Source organism: Solanum pennellii, chromosome 10 (genome assembly GCF_001406875.1).
Source record: "Solanum pennellii chromosome 10, SPENNV200".
In the NCBI taxonomy this organism is placed as follows: Eukaryota; Viridiplantae; Streptophyta; class Magnoliopsida; order Solanales; family Solanaceae; genus Solanum; species Solanum pennellii.
In genome coordinates, this window is record NC_028646.1 from 42876896 (window position 1) to 42898371 (window position 21476).

Here is a 21476-nt window from a genome sequence, read left to right on the forward strand (position 1 = left end):
AGTTGAGGATATGTTGCAGAATATGATGAGGAGGTTTGATGCTAGTGATGAGTACGCCAAAGATATGAGAGGTGATTATCCGAATATTGGGCAAAAGGTGGATGCCCATGCAATCAAAATCAAGCATCTTCAGTTGCAAATGGGACAATTGTCTTCTATTATAAACTAACACAAATAGAGTACTCTTCCTAGAAATACCGTCCAAAATTTAAAAACCAATGGACATTTTATGGAAGTTACTACTTGAGGGGGTAAGCAAACCACTCACCCACCTATGCCTTCTAATGTAGAAGATAAAACGACAGGAGATGATGTGGTAAAGGAAGTTAGTAGTGAGTTGGTAGACAAATCAGGGAATGAAGCTGAGATATCCCAAAAGGTAACTCCCATTCCTACACCACCACCACCATTCAAGCAAAGGTTGGTTAAAAAGACCGAGGATGGTAAATACTGACGTTTTATTGCTATGTTGAAAAAGGTTTCCATCAATTTCACTTTGATTGAATCTCTAGAAAAAATACCTGGTTACGCCAAGTTTATAAAAGATATGGTCACTAAGAAGAGATCGGTTAGTGTTGAGGATGTTGATGGGATGTAACATTTTAGTGCTATTGCTACAAGGTCTCTTGTCCAAAAAAAGAAGATCCAGGCGCTTTCACTGTTCCATGTACAATTAGGTTGTGACACTTTTCTAAAGTATTATGTGATCTTAAGGCAAGCATAAACCTCATGCCTCTCTCTATTTACAAGAAGATCGGTTTGGGTGACCCAAAGCCCACTGCAATTTGATTACTTATCACTGATCGAACGGTGAAAAGGCCTATTGGGATACTCCACGAGGTGTTAGTGAAGGTGGAGTCATTCATATTTCTGGCCGATTTTGTGATTCTTGATTGTGAGGTGGACTTTGAAGTTCCTATTATTCTTGGGAAGCCGTTCCTTGCTATCGTTCGGGCCTTGGTTGGTATGGAGAAAGGGTACATGAAGTTTCAATTGAACAATGAAGAAGAGACTTTCAATATTTGTAGGTTCATGAGGCTGAGTGGTGATATCCAATCGGTATCTGCGATATCTACACGGTTAAGAGTTCATCCGAGGTACAAATAGAATACTGTCTTGGAGTGAGGAACTAGCGGCAATAATCATGAATTTTGATAGTGTATTTTAAGAGTATGTGTCATTGGTTGCGGCACTTGATCGAGGTGATGTTTACATCAAACAAAAGAAGTTGGAGTTAGATATGAAACATTGTGAGTCTCCACTTGTGAAACAATCTAGTGAGGAGGCCCCAAAAGTGGAGCTTAAGGCTTTACCACCTCATCTGAGGTTGTTTTCAAGGGAAAAGGTGACACTTTGCTGGTAATAATTTAATCGGATTTGAAAGATGGAGCAAGCGGAGTGTCTTGTAGAGGTGTTGAAGAGGTTCGAACGATCCATTGGTTGGACTATTGCGGACATTATTGGGATTCTACTCGATATTTATTCAAAAAAAATCCAACTCATGCCCAATCATAAGCCAAGAATAGAGCATCAAAGATATTTAAATCCACCTATGCAAGAGATGATAATGAAGGAGATTATTATGTGGTTGAATGTCGGGTCATATATCTGATTGCCGATAGTTTTTGGGTTTGTCCTGTTCAGTTTGTGCCCAAAAAGGTGGGAATGATTGTGCTCCATAATGAGAATAATGAGCTTCTTTAAATGTGGCCAGTGACAGAATGGAGTGTTTGCATTGATTACCAGAAGTTGAATGCATGGACTGAGAAAGACAATTTTGCGATACCCTTCATGGATACAATGTTTGATATGCTTGCAGAAAAGGGGTGGTATTGTTTCTTGATGGGTATTCCGGTAACAATCAAATCTTTATTGCACCGGGAGGATCAAGAAAAAACTACTTTTACTTGTCCTTATGGAACTTTCGTGTTCAAGAGAATGCCTTTTTGGTTGTGTAATGCACCGGCTACTTTTCAAAGATGTATGATGTCGATATTCTCAAATATGGTGGAAGACACTATTAAGGTGTTTGTGGACGATTTTTGAGTGTTTGGAGACTCTTTTGAGCGTTGTTTGAGTCACTTAGCCGAGGTTCTCAAGAGGTGCGAAGATTGCAACCTTGTTCTAAATTGGGAGAAATGTCACTTCATGGTGAGAGAGGGTATTGTATTTGGTCATCGCATCTCAGAGAAGGGTATAGAGGTTGATCGACCCAAAGTTGAAGTGATAGAGAGACTTCTTCCACCCATCCCTGTAAAAGGTGTGAGGTGTTTTCTTGACCATGCGGGCTTCCACCAGAGGTTTATCAATGATTTTTCAACAATTGCACATCCTCTGTGGATGTTACTTGAGAAAGAGTGTCAATTTTATTTTGATGAATCTTAGAGTAAGACATTTGAGGTGATGTGTGGTGCTAGCGGGTTTCTCTTGGTGTAGTTTTGTGTCAAAGAAGGGATAAAATCCTTCACCCCATTTATTACGCTAGTAAGGCCCTTAATGAAGCTCAAAAGAACTATACTATGAGTAAGCAAGAGCTCGTTGCGGTGGTTTTATTCTTTCAAGCAATTTCACTCCAATTTGCTTGGCATGAGAGTCATAGTGCATACTAATCATTCTGATTTGAGATATTTGATTGAAAAGAAGGATGCGAAGCCAAGGTTGATTAGATGGGTATTACTGTAGAAAGAATTTGACTTTGATGTGAAAGATAGAAGAGGGACCGAAAATCAAGTTGACGATCACTTGTCACGATAAGAAGATGAAGATATGAGTGAGTTGGGTGAAAAGGCTAAAATTGATGATACTTTCCCTGATGAGCATGTTTTGGCCGCTTCTTATGACTTGATTCCATGGTTCGCCGATTTTATGAATTATTTGGCTAGTGATATAGTACCATCTGACTTGTCCTTTTATCAAAGGAAAAAATTCATGCATGATGTGAAATAGTTCTTTTGGGATGATCCATATTTATTTAGGAATTGTGCTTTGTGTCTTATTTGTCGTTGTGTGCATGAAGTTTGAGATGTCAAGTGTTTTGGAGGCATGACACTCCTCGCCTGTGGGTGGGCATCATAGTAGTATCAAGACTGCACATAAAATCTTGTAGTGTGGCTACTATTGGCCAACCATCAATGAAGATTCTCATGTGTTCGCCAAGGCATGTGATACGTGCAAAAGAGATGGAGGTGTTTCTAGAAGGTAAGGGCTTCTTTAAATCCCATTCTATTAATTGAGTTGTTCGATGTGTGAGGCATTGACTTTATCGTCCTTTTTTTGAGTTCTAATGGGATATAGTACATTCTTGTGGCAGTTGATTATGTGTCAAAATGGGTGGAATCAATAGCACATGCAAATAATGAATGGAAGGGTTTCACAACTTTCGTGAAAAAGAACATATATTCCAAATTAGGCACCCCTAGAGCCATTATTAGTGATGGGGGATACGACTTTTGCAACACGTTGTTCAAAGGGTTGTTAGATAAATATGGGGTTCGCCACAATGTAGCCACAGCTTACCATCCTCAAACTAGTGGCAAGTTGAGTTGTCAAATAGAGAAATCAAGCAAATTCTAGGAAAAACGGTGAATGCTAGTAGAACGGATTGGTCAAGGAAACTTGAGGATACTCTTTGGTCCTACCGGACATCATACAAGACTCCCATAGGTATTTGTCCGTTCCAACTTGTATATTGAAAGGCTTGTTACTTGCCGGTTGAATTAGAGCATAAGAACTTGTGGGAAAGGAAGAAACTGAAGATGGATTTCAATGTAGCAGCAGAACAAAGATAAATGGGTTAAATGATCTTGATGAGTTTTTATTGAAGGAATATTAAAGTTCAACCCTGTACAAAGAAAAGATGAAGAAGTACTGTGCCCAAAAGATTGAAAGGCGTGAATTTGCGGTTCGAGATTTGGTGCTTTCGTTTACCTCTACATTGCGCTTGTTTCTGGGCAAACTCAAGTGCAAATGTACTAGTCCATACATGATCACTCAAGTGTTCCTTCATGGTTTGGTTGAGTTGGATAACAAGGAGGGTGCAAGGTTAAAGGTAAATGGGCAAAGAATCAAAATCTAGCTCGGGCATGCAGAAATTGCGAATGAAGTAGTTGAGGCATATTGTCTTGATGAAGTATGAGTAATCAAGTGTCTTGGCTCATGTCGCGACGTTAAATGAAGTGCTTATTTGGAGGCAACCCAATATGTATCCTCTAGCCAAAATTAGTTTTTTTTCTCATCTTTATAAGAATAGTAGTATTATTTTGGTTTTCACTTAATGTCATGTGTGGATTTTTTTTTTCTTTTAAGTGTTTGATAGAGAGTAGTCCAGGGTCCGTGTCTAAAAAGTGTCCATAAAATACAAAAAGAATGGCTTATTGGGTGCTCAATGTGCAGGGACCAAACCTAGTTCTCTTATACCTTTTGATAATTGAAATCCATTCTTTACTATTTACTTAACTTGAAACTCTTGACATTAACTTGACTTTTAGGGAATGCATAGTTCCTTATATTTCTTGAATGAAAGAATTCAACATTTTACTCTTTACTCTAGCTTGGAACTTCAGCCTTAAATCAAAGTTATAACGTTCAATAAAGACTCTAAACTTTTAAGAAAATCTTACTTTGAGTTGTTTCTTAACTTCTAGACTTAACTCTTAACTCCTTTGACTTTGATCTTAACTTTACTTGAATAGGTTATGTATTCAAGGGTATGATTTATGTTCTTTAGTTATTTCTAGGTGGTTAAAAATTATTTGATGTAATGAGATTCATCGGAAGGTGTTAATTTACCTTAGAAGGACTTAAAAAGGCTGAAATACGAAAACTGGGAAAAATGTCGATTCAGACGCACTGATGGCACACCACACCACAATAGTTGACTAAGGCTTGCTTCTAGCGCACATGTGGCTCACCACACAAGGCCCGCAAAGAACAAAGCCATTTTTTGCCGCACTGCAGGCCCGACGCACCTGCCTTGCACAAGTGCGATTGACAATTTTTTCAACTCGTTTTCTAGTTCCAAATCTCCTAAACCTCCATGGTTTCATCCCCAAACCCCTAGGATAATCAATACCTTCAATACCGATCATATGTAAACCAAAAACAATACCGGAAACTACTAATCTGCTTCAATAGGCATTTAATCAACTCAACCAAAAAGGATTCGACGAGATTATCAAAAATTCACTTCTAATCATGGGATCAATTCTAAAACTTCTAACTGAAACAATATTTGTGTGTGGATGAATTAACTTAAAAGGAAATAGCTCACATACCTTAGTGGGGATTACCCCAAAAAAATTCCGCTACAAACACCTTATTGTTCTTGGAAAACTATGATTTTTCTCCCTTCTCCTTCATCTCTTCAACTTTCTCCCAAGCCCTAAGAGTGAAGTGACTTTTCTAACATTGACTTAAGGTTTATTTTTCCTCCTTATAAACCCTTAAAAAATATTAGGAAATAAATGGTTAAAAGAGTAGTTCTCCCTTACTTAAATCCGAAATTGGAATTTCCTCGCTTCAACAACCCAAATACGCTATGAATATCTCCCTCATATGATATCAAAAATGCTCAAACTTCAAAGAGTTGGAAACATCTCTCCAAGGTAATTCCAATCATGTATAACAGCTTCCCCTAACTCACCCTGAGATAGAAGTTATAGCCGTTTGAAAATGACCAAAACTCACTTCTTGAACTTTGAAAATTTCACATTTTCCCCCTTTCTTTTAAAAAGTGATTATTGTTAGTTTCTTTGCAATCCTAGTTATTTTGAGTCATCAGATGTTACATACAAGTCTTTAAAATTTAATTGCTAATTTAGATAATTTGTGTTGACTCTCCCTATCTCAGTAATATTAGATTGTATCAATGAATCTAGGGATAATGATATTGACTTTGCATTATTAACATATGTTAGATGTTGATCTAAATTTGTTGCAGTGAATACATTACATCTTAAATCTAATTTGCATCAGTAGTTATTTTTCATCAAAATTTGTCGTCCAAGATACATCAATATTGATGAGGTTGCCTTGAATTTTAATATTCAATGTATACATAAAGATGTTAATTTTTAGAAAACAATAATAAAATAATGTAAATAGTTTATAATAATTTGTTCTTATTCTAGATTAGTATATCTATTTCACAAATGATAATTTGTGATAGGAATTACTAAACATATCTTAAATTCTATTTTTGACAAATAATATTTTTCGACCAAATTGATTATAGTTTTGGAATTCGAAAAATGTCGACTCTTATTGATCTTGAATTTGGTAGACTCATAAGAACGACCTAATAAGAAATATAATTTCCTTGGATTATTGTATGTGTTTTTAGTTATATCTTGTTATTTGGGCCCTTAACTTTATTACCAAGATTTAATACTAGTGAAGTATCAATTTTATGTGTTTGATTAAAATTTTATCTCTATGACATGAAATTAATGCACGTCACTATGTATTTAATTGTCTAATTATAATAATATTTATTAAATCTCCTAAAGAGAGTAATATATGATTGGGAAAATTTAACTAGATCATTTTCACTTGATTTAAGCGAACAGTAGACTATCCATACGAGTTAGGTTAGTATAAACGTATGGAGTGAATAATTGCTCATTGTACATGTGTATTGCATGAGTAATTCTCCAATCATATAAATCGACTATTCGACATGCATGAATGTATACGTAAATATGACCCGTAAATTTTGTTATTTAGGATTATTCTAAATATTATGATCTATTTAATGTATTATATCAGTCACAACACAACCCGTTGTGATTGGCACCCACTCTACCCTTTGGTGGGAGAATAACTATTACAATCAAACTAAAGAAAATAATCTAAAACTAAGGTATTTAAGTTATAAAAGCCCATTTAAATAAACTAAAACAATGCAAAAAATATACCTGGAATCTTAAAGGCAATGTGCCAAAACTAGAAACGAGAACCAAATCTAACAAGAATTTCTACTGAATTGTCTAACTAACTAAAACAACGTGTAGTTCAAAAAATGATGGAAATAGAGTAAAGAGAATTTCATGGCAGCCCGAACGATGTGGATGACCCTTGAACTCGAAGCAATCACCAATCCCAAAATAAGGTCTGTCAACGGTCACGTGAAGATGCCATGTACTCAAAAAAAAAAAGGCAATTAATGAATCAGCAAGCAACTATCAAGCATTGGTATGATCACGTGGCTATCAAACTAGTGTATCATAAACATGAAATTGCAACATTAAAACACATCCATAAATATCAACATATTCAGTTCTATCATAAAAATCAATATCACAATTCACATGATTCATCTAGTTGGTCTTCTCACGGAATCCAAAGTCAAACTCTTAGCATGTTGGAACGTGTCCGATCAAATTTGTATGAACGTGACAACTGATCCAAGTTAGCATGTAAGAACGTGGAAATCCTATCCAAGATAGTGTGCTGGAACATGGCAGCTAATCCTAATCATATATCAAGATAACCAATTCAATCATGATTTCATGGTATTAATATTTATATATATTATTTCAACATATACGATCAATACGACAACATGCATACATTTAAAAAGTATCACAACAAAGCAAAAAAAATGTATATCACACAATCATAGAATCATTATCATAACCTACCTCAAAATAATCTTGAAACCCTAAACAACGTAACCCTTCAATTTCTTAATTTTTTCTGCTTGTTCGTGGTCTACCAACAACAGTTGATATACAAAAATCAATCAAGAAACACTAAATTCCCGAAATACTAAAAAAATTAAAACCTAGTTTAAACCCATGAACCCAACTAATCAATTTTGTGTTAATTCAAAAGCACAGAATTCTTCAACAAATCATTCCCCTTCAATATTGGCTCATTCTAAAATGTTCTACGGATCAAAAAGCAGTTTGGGGGAGTGAAAAACATACCTCTATCTTCAAGAATAGTGAAACGAGTTGGAATAGCCCTAGGGTTGTATCTTGACTCAAAAAGTCAAAAATACAAAATAAGGTCATCTTACAATTTTATTCACTATTTTAAAACATGTCATCCCGCTATAGAGGCACCAATCCCGCTCTAGAGGCATCGTTGCAGTGGCACCAATCCCTGTGCAACGACACTTTTTAAACCAGTGAGCTTCGTTTTGATAAATCTAAAAAAATATATATTTCAATCTCAGCCTCATCCACTACAGTGCTACCCGTCCAGCTATATCGATGTCGTTGTAGTGGAAAGAATCCCGCTGCAACAGCATAAAGTGCGGTATAGATCTCTTAAGGGATTTTCAATATCCGCCGTTCAAAACATACACTTGACCACTATGCCTACCCTTAACTCTACGATTGATTCCCGTAGGCCTATTTATCTAAATTTAATTCTGTAAATTCGTGTGGATCGTCTATCGAGTTATTTAGCCAGTTATGTAATGAATTTTCTATTTATTGACCTGATTGCTACCAAATTTCCCTAAACATTGATGACACAAATTTCCTTCAAATCTGGACAAGGTTTGGAATATCCTAGTACTACGAACAATTTTCCATCCCCAATCATTTTTCCCATTAGCATTTCTATAACAAAGAAACCCTGTAGTTACAATATCTCGTAATTTATATAGATATTATGCACCAACTTAGTATTACTTAACATTTTGTTTCGGTAGAGATAATATATTAATATAAAGAATACATTGTGAATTTACCTTTTGTTATTATGAATTATTTTCAATATCTAACAAGAGTAGAGATGATCATTTAATATATACATTTGATAAATATTTAATTTGTTGTGGTATATTGATGTGTCAATTTTGTTTGTATTATTTTTCATCAATTAAATTGTATGAATATGTCTCACAAGGAAAAATATTTCTTAGATTTACGTAAACTTATATGTACATTAGCCACTACCAACTTCTGATTCTTATTTAGAAGGAAAATGGTTATGAGACCTTTTCTTTTAAAAAGGAAAAAGAGGTAGTGATTAATTATAAATAATATGTTCTAATTTGTGTAATAAATTAGCATTTGGAAACGAGTCAATTTGAGTATTCTGAGTTTTTGAAAAGGTTACTCATTATATGAAATTCTTTATATTGTGAGTCTGAATATCTTCATAAACTCAAAATATTTAAGACACATAAAAATATCATCATAAAAATTATATGAAGACACTACAATCTTATTGTAGTGATGTAAACCTCTCTGCAAAGCTCATGAGTCAATTACCTTATAGAATAATTGTATTTTAATTGTTTCCACCAGACATTCTATACTAGATTGATGTAGAAGAGAAAAGAAGTAAACTCTTATAACATGATAAGATTAGTAATTGACTTATTAAAAGTTTTTTCGTATATGTTCTAATAACTACATACCACATTTTTAATACAATTTATTTCAAATTAGTACCTTTAAGAACTATAGATTTTACATAAGTCTAATATGTGACATGTTCGGATATAAAATTGTGCAATATATGTGCTGAGTGGGAGAGTAAGAAAATTGGAACTAGGAACCGAATGTGTGTGTTAATGGGATATCCTAAAGGATGAAAGAAGCGTTATTATAATGTCTTAAAACATAAGGCAATTATTTATAAAACTATTTAAATTCTAGTATAGAATCATTTTGTAAACCGTTTTCCTATAAGTAAACTAATTTGATAGAAATTGAAAAAAGAAATAATAAATAAGTTAATATTAATTTTAGATGTTGAAGGTCATATAAACAGTATGTCATAACTGATGTTTCACTTCATTTATGTAGTGGACAAGCCTTACTAAACATAATAAAACTATTACCTCAAGTAGTGGGAATTATGGTGAGCAAATTAATACTGCATAAAAAGTTGTTCATATTTAAAAGTAAATGATTTTGAAGAAAATACTAAAGCTCAATACCATGACAATGTTATAATATAGCAGTAGTTACTTGTAGAAGGAGAATTATAAAGAAGATTGATTTGTTTTTTAGGCTTGAGTGATAGCATTGCTGATAAGAAATACACTCTTGGAGTGTTTAATGATAAGTTATTTAAAGGAGGGTTACATGATAAGGCATCTCAACATTTAGTATAAAAATTATTTTTTACAACGAAGAACTACTAGAAAATATTGCATGAGGAAATACCTTCATAAATTTATTTCGATAAGACATAAATGAATGCCCGTGAAATCTGTAAAAATAGTCCTGAGTCTAAGTGAGAGGTTGTTAGGATACATACTATTAATCATGTGTTCATACATAGTATACTAAAGGGTCATTTGGTTCAAAAATTAATAGCACATGGATTAGGAATGCATGGATTAAAAATGCAAGAATTAATAGTACAAAGATTAGTAATGCAGCGTTTATTTTATCAAGTGTGTGGTTCATTTATTCCCACTTCATATTGTGTTTGGATTATAGATCTATAAAAATCTATTTTGCAATTATACCCTTGAATTAATATGTAAGTGGGTCAATGTAGATAATTGTCGGACAATGTTATTTTCGATAACCTTCTAACTAGTTATGGGATGAACAATTTAGTTTTCTTGTTTGTTAATTTTTCACTTGAATTGTTTGACGATAAATAATTGTCATGTTAATAAGTTGATCACTCACAAAATTTCATTTTCAATTAAAAAAATTTAAACCATCGAAATTTAAGATCGAAAAAAAGTCAACAATCGTAAAATTGAATAAATGACCTTTGAAAATTTTAGGTTTAATATATAAGTATATTTTTAAAATTGTTTAAAATAAAAATAATTAGAAAACCAAGGATATATATATATATATATATATATATATATNTGGTAGGTACTAAATAATACCTCACATAATACATGGACTATCTCTTTTAATAACCCCTAATAGTTTCAAAGATTAAATAACTAAGTGGACATTGATAGGGTATATTAGATTAACCATGCATTTTTATGTAAATATTATAATAATTTAACGGCTAAAAGTGTAACTGGGGATTGTTGGGATATATACTATTAATCATATCTTAAGATATATATTCATGATATAATAAATATTTATTCGGTATTAATAGATCAGATATTCATTAATGTTTTTTTTTCTTACTTAAATAGAAGATAATTTAGTGTGTAGAGTTTTATCTTGTACATAGAGAATTTAATCATCGGTTCTTATAATTATAATATTTCTTCACAATTTGGATTGAAATTTCACATGCCATCGGTACGATTGTAGCACATGATCATGTATAATTTATTTTATTATGGGAACTACATAGATCCAACTTGTTTTTCCAGAGCATTTTGTATGTATTGTATGAGATTGAATAGAGAGACTTGTTTAATATTGGCTGGAAAACATAGTCTATAAACTATTAAATGTACTTATAATCTTAATCTTGATATAACTATTTTTATTTGTATATATTGTCTTTTGATTTATTAAAATCTTATATGTTGAGGTAGGTGAATGTACCTGTTGGATTGGATGATAATAATGTACATTGATGAAATAATAAGTTAGTTGGTGAAATTTATGTCTCGTCATAGAGATCAATTGATACGTTTTTTTGAGAAGCTTATATGTTTTCATCATGTCAAACCTTTCAAGTGGATTTATAAATTTGACACATAAAATAAGATAAGTAGTGTTTTAAAGGTAATTAATCAATAAATTAATGTCATTAATAGTTTAATTTATTGATTAGTATCAATTATTTTAACATGGAAAAATACATAATTGTTTAATAGGGAATTTCCTAATATATATAGAGGAGTTCATTATAAATTTATAGTGGAGTGATAATGGTAAGAGTAATTCAAATTAATTATTTGTAATCGTTCCATAATAGGAAGTGCGAATAGTCAATTATGTAGTCCCTATAGGGTCCATATTGAAGAAGAACTCAAAATTTTATTTCAAAAGTAAAAAAAGGAGACTTGGGTGATTTTTTATTTTAAAAGGAAAACAATTGTGTATTTTTATGGTAGAAGAAAATAGACTGTGTTTTGTCCTTCTTTTTGGATGGGAAGAAATCTCTATAAGTAAGGATTATTTATAAGTCCAAAAATTGGACTCAATTAGGGCTTTATTTTGGTAGAAATAGTGTCCTCAAATGCTTATTTTGTTTGAATATCTGATGAAAACTCTTAAGTTCCAAGAATTTAAGGTTTAGTGGAAGCATGGACACTTACGCGCCAAATGGAACAAAAAGGCTAAAAAGAACGTAAAAGTTGAATCATGTGCTTTGCCAATCACACTTGACGAATTGTCGAAGGGAAGCACTCAGCTTTTTGTTCCAATATGCAAAGCCCTAAAAAGGTCACAACCTTTCATAAAAGACACAAAAGACTTTTAAAAGGACAAAAGAGAAGATCAATGAGTGGTACACTCATTTAGAATGAGTAGATGGGCAAAGAATAACACCAAAATAGAAAAATGACAAAAGAGAATTTGTAACGACCCAAAACGAGACGCGAGTGGCACCCACACTTATCCTACTATGTGAGCGAACCAACCAATCTAAACCCCAACATTTCAACCATAATAAACAGAAAATAATGCGGAAGACTTAAAACTCATGAACGAAATCAATTAATAACTTCTAAAATTTATCAATTACTATCCCCAAAATCTTGAAGTCATCACCACAAGAACATTCTATCCTCAAATTACTAAATCCAAGAGTGTCTAGGAAGCTAAAATAAGAAATAGATGGTCCATGCCCGAACTTCAAGGACATCAAGACATGAACAGTCCGAGCTAGGAACAATAGCTAACCCTGAAATCTGATTATGCTGAGGTCTGGCTAAAGTTGCGGTTGAGTTGAAGTCGACGGTACGTTTGCTGCACTCCACAAATAAGAAAGTGAAAACATACAAGTAGGGGTCACTACAAGGCACAAGTACTGACTAGGTATCATCGGCCAACTCAAAATAGAAAACAATATATAAATTTGCTAATAACATAAAATCAACCATAACACTTAAAAAGTGACAACAACAAGTACCATAACCTTTGGACACAACCGAAGCACATCTATGAGGACTCAAGCCTCCACACCATACTCGTTTGGGAAAATAGGTTCTTTAAATCTTATTATATTAGCATAATTCAAGATTCATTCTCTTTACTATCCTAGTGTCGGAACGTGACACTCCGATCCCCTACTATCCTGGTGTCGGAACGTGACACTNCGTGACACTTCGATCCTCCACTATCCTGATGTCGGAACGTGACACTCTGATCCTCTACTATCCTGGTGTCGGAACGTAACACTCCGATCCTCTACTATCCTGGTGTCGGAACGTGACACTCCGATCCTCTACTATCCTGGTGTCGGAACGTGACACTCCGATCCTCTAATTCTCATTCTTTTAGTTCATCAAGCCTTGTTTTATACCAAGGCAACATCATTATCAAGGAGGTTTTTAAAGTTTAAGATTCAACAGCCTCATCATGTTAATTTCATCACAATTATATAATCACATCATGCAACCACACAATTAAGCATATAGAAGACTTTACAATACTACCCAATACATATCATTCGCTATTAAGAGTTTACTATGAAATAGCATAAACCATAACCTACCTCCACCGAAGAATCGTGATCAAGCGATCTACTTTTCCAATGCTTTTGCTTTCCTCTTCGTTCTCTCCTCTCTCGATCGTTCGTTCTCCCCTCTTCTTTCTGTTCTTTCTATTTTTCCTTGTTCAAACTCTTTTCTTTTACCCTAATTATCATATAATTAAGTATAAAAGATGGTAAAAGTAACCCACTAATTAATTCATGGTTATCTCCTTTAACCTCCAAGTAATTGAATTAATAACATTAAACCACTAACTTTATAATCATAAGCAAGAATAGTCCAAAACACACCTTAAAACTTTTAACAGAAATCCGACCCAGTCAAGGTTACGCAGCCTGTGACGGCCCGTCGTGCCTGCGACGGTCCGTCCTGCTGCTACCGTCACAATGTTCAAAGAGTCGAATTCATTAAAGAGTCTGTGACGGTCCGTCGTGCCTACGACGGTCCGTCCTGCTCTTCCGTCGCGATGTTCAGAGAGTTGTTCTCAGTACCCAATTTTCCAGAGTCTAAGTGTTTTGGAACGAGACCCCATGGATGGTCCGTCGTGCCCATGAAGGTCCGTCGTGGGATCCGTCGACCCAGACAGCTATTACCAGAATAAACTCTACTGCTCAAAACGACTAAACAGGTTGTTACAATAGGTACCAATTTACCCATCGTTCGTCCCCGAACGATCACAAGAAGAAAAACAAGGACGAAAACGAGTACCTGAATCTGTAACCAGGTGTGGGTATCTTTCTTGCATATCGGCCTCCTTCTCCCAAGTGGACTCTTCAACTGCTCGATTCTTCCATTGAACTTTGATGGATGCAATCTCCCTTGATCTCAACTTGCGGACTTCTCTATCTAAAATGGCAACAGGCTCCTCCTCATAAGACAAATTTTCATCAAGAAGAACTGAATCCCAACGAATGATGTAGTTTCCATCCCCATGGTATCTTTTCAACATAGACACATGAAATACCGGGTGCACTCCTAACAGTCCTGGAGGTAAGGCTAATTCATAAGCTACCTCCCCCAAGCGCTTCAGAACTTCAAATGGACCAATATACCTCGGACTAAGCTTACCTCTCTTACCAAACAGCATCACCCCTTTCATGGGCGAAACCTTCAGCAAAACTTGCTCACCCTCCATAAAATCCAAGTCTCTAACCTTTCGATCTGCATATTCCTTCTGTCTACTTTGAGCCGCTAAAAGCTTTTCTTGAATGCATTTCACTTTATCTAACTATTCCCTCAGAAGGTCAGTAACCCAAGGTCTAACCTCAAATGCATCAAACCACCCAATGGGAGACCTACATCTTCTCCCATACAGTGCCTCAAATGGGGCCATATCAATACTTGAGTGATAGCTATTGTTGTATGAGAACTCTGCTAAGGGTAAAAAGTTATCCCAATGACCACCAAACTTTATCACACATGCACGAAGCATATCCTCCAAAACCTGAATTGTCCGCTCAGACTGACCATCGGTCTGAGGGTTAAATGCAGTACTAAGATCCAACCTAGTACCTAATTCGGCATGCAATGTTTTCCAAAACTTAGAAGTAAACTGCGTACCTCTATCTGATATGATGGAAAGAGGAACTCCATGCAATCGACCAATTTCTGAGATATAAAGTTTGGCTTACTTCTCTGCATTGTAAGTCACCTTAACCGGAATGAAGTGAGAAGACTTAGTTAACCTATAAACAATTACCCAAATGGAGTCATACTTACTCATTGTCTTTGGAAGACCAACCACGAAGTCCATTGCAATTCTCTCCCACTACCATTCCGGAATGGGCATTCTCTGAATTGTCCCTCCAGGCCTCTGGTGTTCATACTTTACCTGCTGACAATTCGGGCATTGAGCAATAAAATCAACAATGTCACGTTTCATCCTACTCCACCAAAAATGTTGCTTAAAGTCACGATACATCTTGGTTGCACCGAGATGTATAGAATACCTTGAACTATGAGCCTCTGTAAAAATAGTGTGAATAAAATCATCGACGCGGGGTACACATACCCTTCCCTTAACTCTCAAAACACATTCCTCATCGATTTTTGCTTCTTTAGCCTCTCCTCGCAATACCTTATCTCGAATCCGGTTCAGTTTCTCATCAGTAAACTGCTTTCCCTTAATCTTGACAAGAAAGGAAGATCTTGCCTCCACACAGGCCAAAAATCCTCCCTTCTCATTTACTTCTAGCCTCATAAGGTCATTAGCCAGAGTCTGAACCTCTCTAGCCAATGGGCGTCTAGAAACCTGCAAGTGAGCTAGACTTCCCATGCATCCTGCTTTTCTACTTAACGCATCTGCCACAACGTTAGCTTTTCCTGGGTGATACAAAATAGTGATATCGTAGTCCTTCAGTAGTTCCATACATCTCCTCTGCCTCAAATTCAAATCTTTCTGAGTAAAGACATACTGTAGGCTACGATGATCCGTATAGACTTCACACTTATCCCCATAAAGATAATGCCTCCATTGCTTTAATGAAAACACTACCGTAGCCAACTCCAAATCGTGGTTCGGATAATTATGTTCATGCACCTTTAATTGCCTCGAAGCATAAGCAATTACATTCTTCTCTTGCATTAGCACTGCACCCAAACCAGAATAGGATGCATCACAATAAACAATGAAATTTTTACCTTCCACTGGCAAGGTAAGAATTGGTGCAGTAGTCAACAAGGTCTTGAGCTTCTGAAAGCTTTCTTCACACTCGTCCGACCATACAAATGGAACACTCTGCTTAGTCAAATTTGTCAGTTGGGAAGCAAAAAAAGAAAATCCCTTGACGAATCGACGGTAGTAGCTAGCTAAACCAACAAAGCTCCTTACCTCTGTAACATTAGTAGGTCTTACCCAACTCTTCACTGCTTTGATCTTAGAAGGATCCACCATCACTCCATCCCTAGAAACCACATGCCCCAAGAAGGACACTGAATCTAGCCAAAACTCACACTTGGAGAATTTGGCATAAAGCTTTTTCTCCCTCAAAATTTCCAATACTATTCTCATGTGCTCCTCATGTTCCTCCCTGCTCTTCGAGTATACCAGTATATCATCAATGAATACAATGAAAAAGAGATCCAGATATGGCTTAAAAATACCGTTCATCAAGCTCATGAAAGCAGCGGGGGCATTCGTAAGCCCAAAAGACATTACTAAGAACTCATAATGTCCATACCTGGTTCAAAAAGCAGTGTTTGGCACATCCGTTGCCCGTAGTTTCAATTGATGGTAACCAGATCTCAAATCGATTTTTGAGAAGGTACAAGCACCTTGTAACTTATCGAACAAATCATCGATGCGAGGAAGAGGATATTTGTTCTTAATGGTTACCTTATTCAGTTGCCTGTAGTCTATGCACATCCGAAAACTGCCATCCTTCTTCTTCACAAACAAAACGGGAGCACCCCAAGGGGATGCACTTGGTCTAATAAATCCTTTGCTTAACAACTCTTGGAGTTGGGCCTTTAACTCTCTTAACTCAGCGGGAGCCATTCTATAAGGGGGTATGGAAATGGGGCGAGTACCCGGCTCCAAATCAATGCAAAAGTCAATATCCCTATCCGGTGGCATACCAGTAAGGTCTGCAGGTAACACATCCAGAAACTCACGGACTATCGAAACCGACTCAATTGAAGGTACTTGGGTAGTATCATCCCTGAGGTGTGCCAAGAAAGCTAAACACCCATAACTAACCATTCTCTTAGCACGAAGAAAGGAGATGATACGAACTGGAGTGGAAGTGTAATTACCCTCCCATACTAACGGATCTGTCCCAGGCTTGGCCAACGTTACAGTTTTAGCATTACAATCTAAGATTGCAAAATATGGAGAGATCCAAGTCATACCCAGAATTACATTGAAGTCAACCATTTCTAAGATAACCAAGTCTACATGAGTATTGCTCCCCACAAAAGTTACAAGACAAGACCTATACACCTTTTCAACTATCACAGACTCACCCACCAGAGTAGAAACACGAATAGGCATGTCAAGCAATTCACAATATAAATTAAGACCAGTAGCAAATGAGGAAGATACATATGAAAATGTGGAGCCAGGATCAAATAATACAGAAGCCATGCAATCACAAACCAAAAGATTACCTGTGATAACAGCATCAGATGTCTCCGCTTCGGACCTCCCAGGGAAAGCATAACAATGGGCCCTATCACCTGTCTGCCCGTTGCCCCTACCATGTTGCACTGCAATAGTTCCAGTTTGCCCGTCACCCCGGCCGTTTAGGTGACCACCATTACCTCGGCCACCACGTCCTCCAGAATAGCGGCCTCTTCCATGACCACCTCTACCTCTGACTATTGGGGGTCTGTAACTCTGTTTTGGACAATACCTCTTAATATGTCCAGTCTCCCCACATCCATAACACTCTCTGGGTTCAAACATAGGTCTCTGTGAGAAAGACGAAGTCTGGGGGTAACCTCCAAACTCAGAGATATGTTGACCGGTCTGCGGTGGACCCCCAGCTACAGCCTACAGTGAAGACTGAATAGGTCGGGCTGGGTAACCTCCTGAACCCTGCCCTCTGGAGTAAGAACCACTAAATTCACCTCCCTTACGAAACTTCTTAGGTGTCGATGCCATGGTGAAGTCGTCTGGTTTCACTCCCTCCACTTCTATCACAAAGTGTACCACCTCCTGAAAGGATTTTGCTGCAGTAGCTACCTGTAAGGCTTAAATCTACAAATCTGACCTCAATCCCTTCACAAAACGGAGAATCCGCTCTTGTGGACTGAAGCAAAGCTGGGTGGAATACCTGGACAATGCACAAAACTTAGCCTCATAAGCAGTAACCGACATCCTTCCTTGCTCTAGGCTCAGGAACTCATCCCTCCTCCTATCCCTCAATGTCCGGGGTATATAATTCTCCATAAATAAGCTAGAGAATGATGCCCAAGTCATAGGTGGTGCCTGTGCTGGTTGACACTCAACATACGATCGCCACCACATTTTGGCATTTCCCTGAAACTGATAGGTTACAAACTCAACACCGAATCGTTACACTATGACCATCTTATGTAGCAACTCATGACAATCAACCAGAAAGTCATAGGCATCCTCAGATTCAGCACCCTTGAAAACTGGAGGTTTCAACTTCAAGAACTTACTGAAAAGTTTGTGCTGATCACTTGTAATTATAGGCCCTGTAGTCAACCGAGGAAACGTGCCTATTTCCAATGAGGCATCCATGCGGGGATCCACAACAGCTGCATGTTGTACTCCCGGAACCTGAGGTGCTGGTGCAGAAAACACTGGAGGTGTCTAGCCTTGATCAGATAACCCGCTAAGATAAGCAAGAACCTGATTAATCATCTCTAGGGTAGGTTGGGTGGTAATTCCTCATTCTGCACTTGTTCATTCTCCCCTTCCTCACCCTCTCTTACAACTTCCTCAGTCGGTGGAGGAGTCACCGCCCTAGCACAACATGGGCCAGGTGCTTGTCCTCTTCCTCTAGAGGACGTCCTCCCGTGACCTCTACCACGACCTCTTGTCACTGCTCCTCTTCGAGCTACAGCCCCAGTGGCTGGCTCAGATGCATCTTGTCTTGCCGGTGTTGGTGTTGGCGCAGTTGTTGCTCTAGTTCTAACCATCTGCGAAATAGAGTGAAGATGGTCAGATACCAATTTGTATCACCTAGATACTAATTGGATCCAAGTAATTTCACGAAAGAAAGAAAGAAAGGAATTTTCCTAAAGTCTTATAGCCTCTCAAAGAAAAGTAATGGCGTCCCCCTACCATTCCTCAAGACTCTACTAGACTCGTTCTTCTGTGATGAGACCAACGAACCTAATGCTCTGATACCAAGTTTGTCACGACCCAAAACGAGCCGCGAGTGGCACCCACACTTATCCTACTATGTGAGCGAACCAACCAATCTAAACCCCAACATTTCAACCATAATAAACAGAAAATAATGCGGAAGACTTAAAACTCATTAACGAAATCAATTAATAACTTCTAAAATTCATCAATTACTATCCCCAAAATATGGAAGTCATCACCACAAGAAAATTCTATCCTCAAATTACTAAATCCAAGAGTGTCTAGGAAGCTAAAATAAGAAACAGATTGTCCATGCCAGAACTTCAAGGACATCAAGACATGAATGAGAGAGAATCCAGTACGAGCTAGGAACAATAGCTCACCCTGAAATCTGATTATCCTGAGGTTTGGCTAGAGTTGCGGTTGAGTTGAAGTCGACGGTACGTTTGCTGCACTCCACAAATAACAAAGAGAAAACATACAAGTAGGGGTCAGTACAAGGAACAAGTACTGAGTAAGTATCATCGGCCAACTCAAAATAGAATATAATATATATCAGATAATAACATAAAATAAACCATAATACTTAACAGGTGACAACAACAAGTACCATAAACTTTGGACACAACCCAAGCACATCTATGGGGACTCAAGCCTCAATACCATACTCGTTTGGTAAAATAGGTTCTTTAAATCTGAGTATATTAGCATAATTCCGGATTCATTCTCTATACTATCTTGGTGTCGGAACGTGACACTCCGATCCCCTACTATCCTGGTGTCGGAACGTGACACTCCGATCCTCTACTATCCTGGTGTCGGAACGTGACACTCCGATCCTCTACTATCCAGGTGTCGGAACGTGACACTCCGATCCTCCACTATACTGGTGTCGGAACGTGACACTCCGATCCTCTACTATCCTAGTGTCGGAACGTGACACTCTGATCCTCTACTATCCTTGGGTCTGAACGTGACACTCCGATCCTCTACTATCCTGGTGTCGGAACGTGACACTCTGATCCTCTACTATACTGGTGTCGGAACGTGACACTCCGATCCTCTAATTCTCATTCTTTAAGTTCATCAAGCCTTCTTTTATACCAAGGCAACATCATTATCAAGGAGGTTTTTAAAGTTTAAGATTCAACAGCCTCATCATGCTAATTTCATCACAATTATATAATCACATCATGCAACCACACAATTAAGCATATAGAATACTTTACAATACTACCCAATACATATCATTCGCAATTAAGAGTTTACTATGAAATAGCATAAACCATAACCTACCTCCACAGAAGAATCGTGATCAAGCGATCTACTTTTCCAATACTTTTGCTTTCCTCTTCGTTCTCTCCTCTCTCATTCGTTCGTTCTCCCCTCTTCTTTCTGTTCTTTCTATTTTTCCTTATTCAAACTCTTTTCTCTTACCCTAATTATCATATAATTAACTATAAAAGATGGTAAAAGTAACCCACTAATTAATTCAAGGTTATCTCCTTTAACCCCCAAGTAATTGAATTAATAACATTAAACCACTAACTTTATAATCATAAGCAGGAATAGTCCAAAACACCCCTTAAAACTTTTAACAGAAATCCGACCCAGTCAGGGTTACGTAGCCTGTGACGGCCCGTCGTGCCTGCGACGGTCCGTCCTGCTGCTTCCATCACAAAGTTCAGAGAGTCGAATTCATTAAAGAGTCTGTGACGGTCCGTCGTGCCTACGACGGTCCGTCCTGCTCTTCCGTCGCGAAGTTCAGAGAGTTTTTCTCAGTACCCAATTTTCCAGAGTCTAAGTGATTTGGAACGAGACCCCCTAGACGGTCCGTCGTGCCCATGACGGTCCATCGTGGGATCCGTCGACCCAGACAGCTATTACCAGAATAAACTCTACTACTCAAAACGACTAAAAGGTTGTTACAGAAGTTCAATTATCAATCATATTTAATGAATTTTTAAAAGAGTTCAAAAAAGGCACCAAAATATAAAAAGAATTTTCATAATTAGATGAATCACTATGACTTATAGTAAAGATTAAGCCCGATCAAATAGGAGGATGAAAACTTTGAGGTATGAATCAAACTTCATAAGAATATTAATTAATTTATTTGAATAAGACTAC

At 36.9% G+C, this 21476-nt stretch overlaps 1 pseudogene across 1 annotated transcript in view; it reads left to right on the forward strand.

Moving 5' to 3' along the window:
- The first annotated feature begins 274 nt into the window (after positions 1-274).
- LOC107001270 overlaps positions 275-21476 on the forward strand; it is a 91960-nt pseudogene continuing 70758 nt past the window's right edge. Inside the window, exon 1 of the transcript XR_003574664.1 lies at positions 275-443. The product of XR_003574664.1 is annotated as a protein Ycf2-like (transcript). The remainder of the gene's footprint in view (positions 444-21476) is intronic.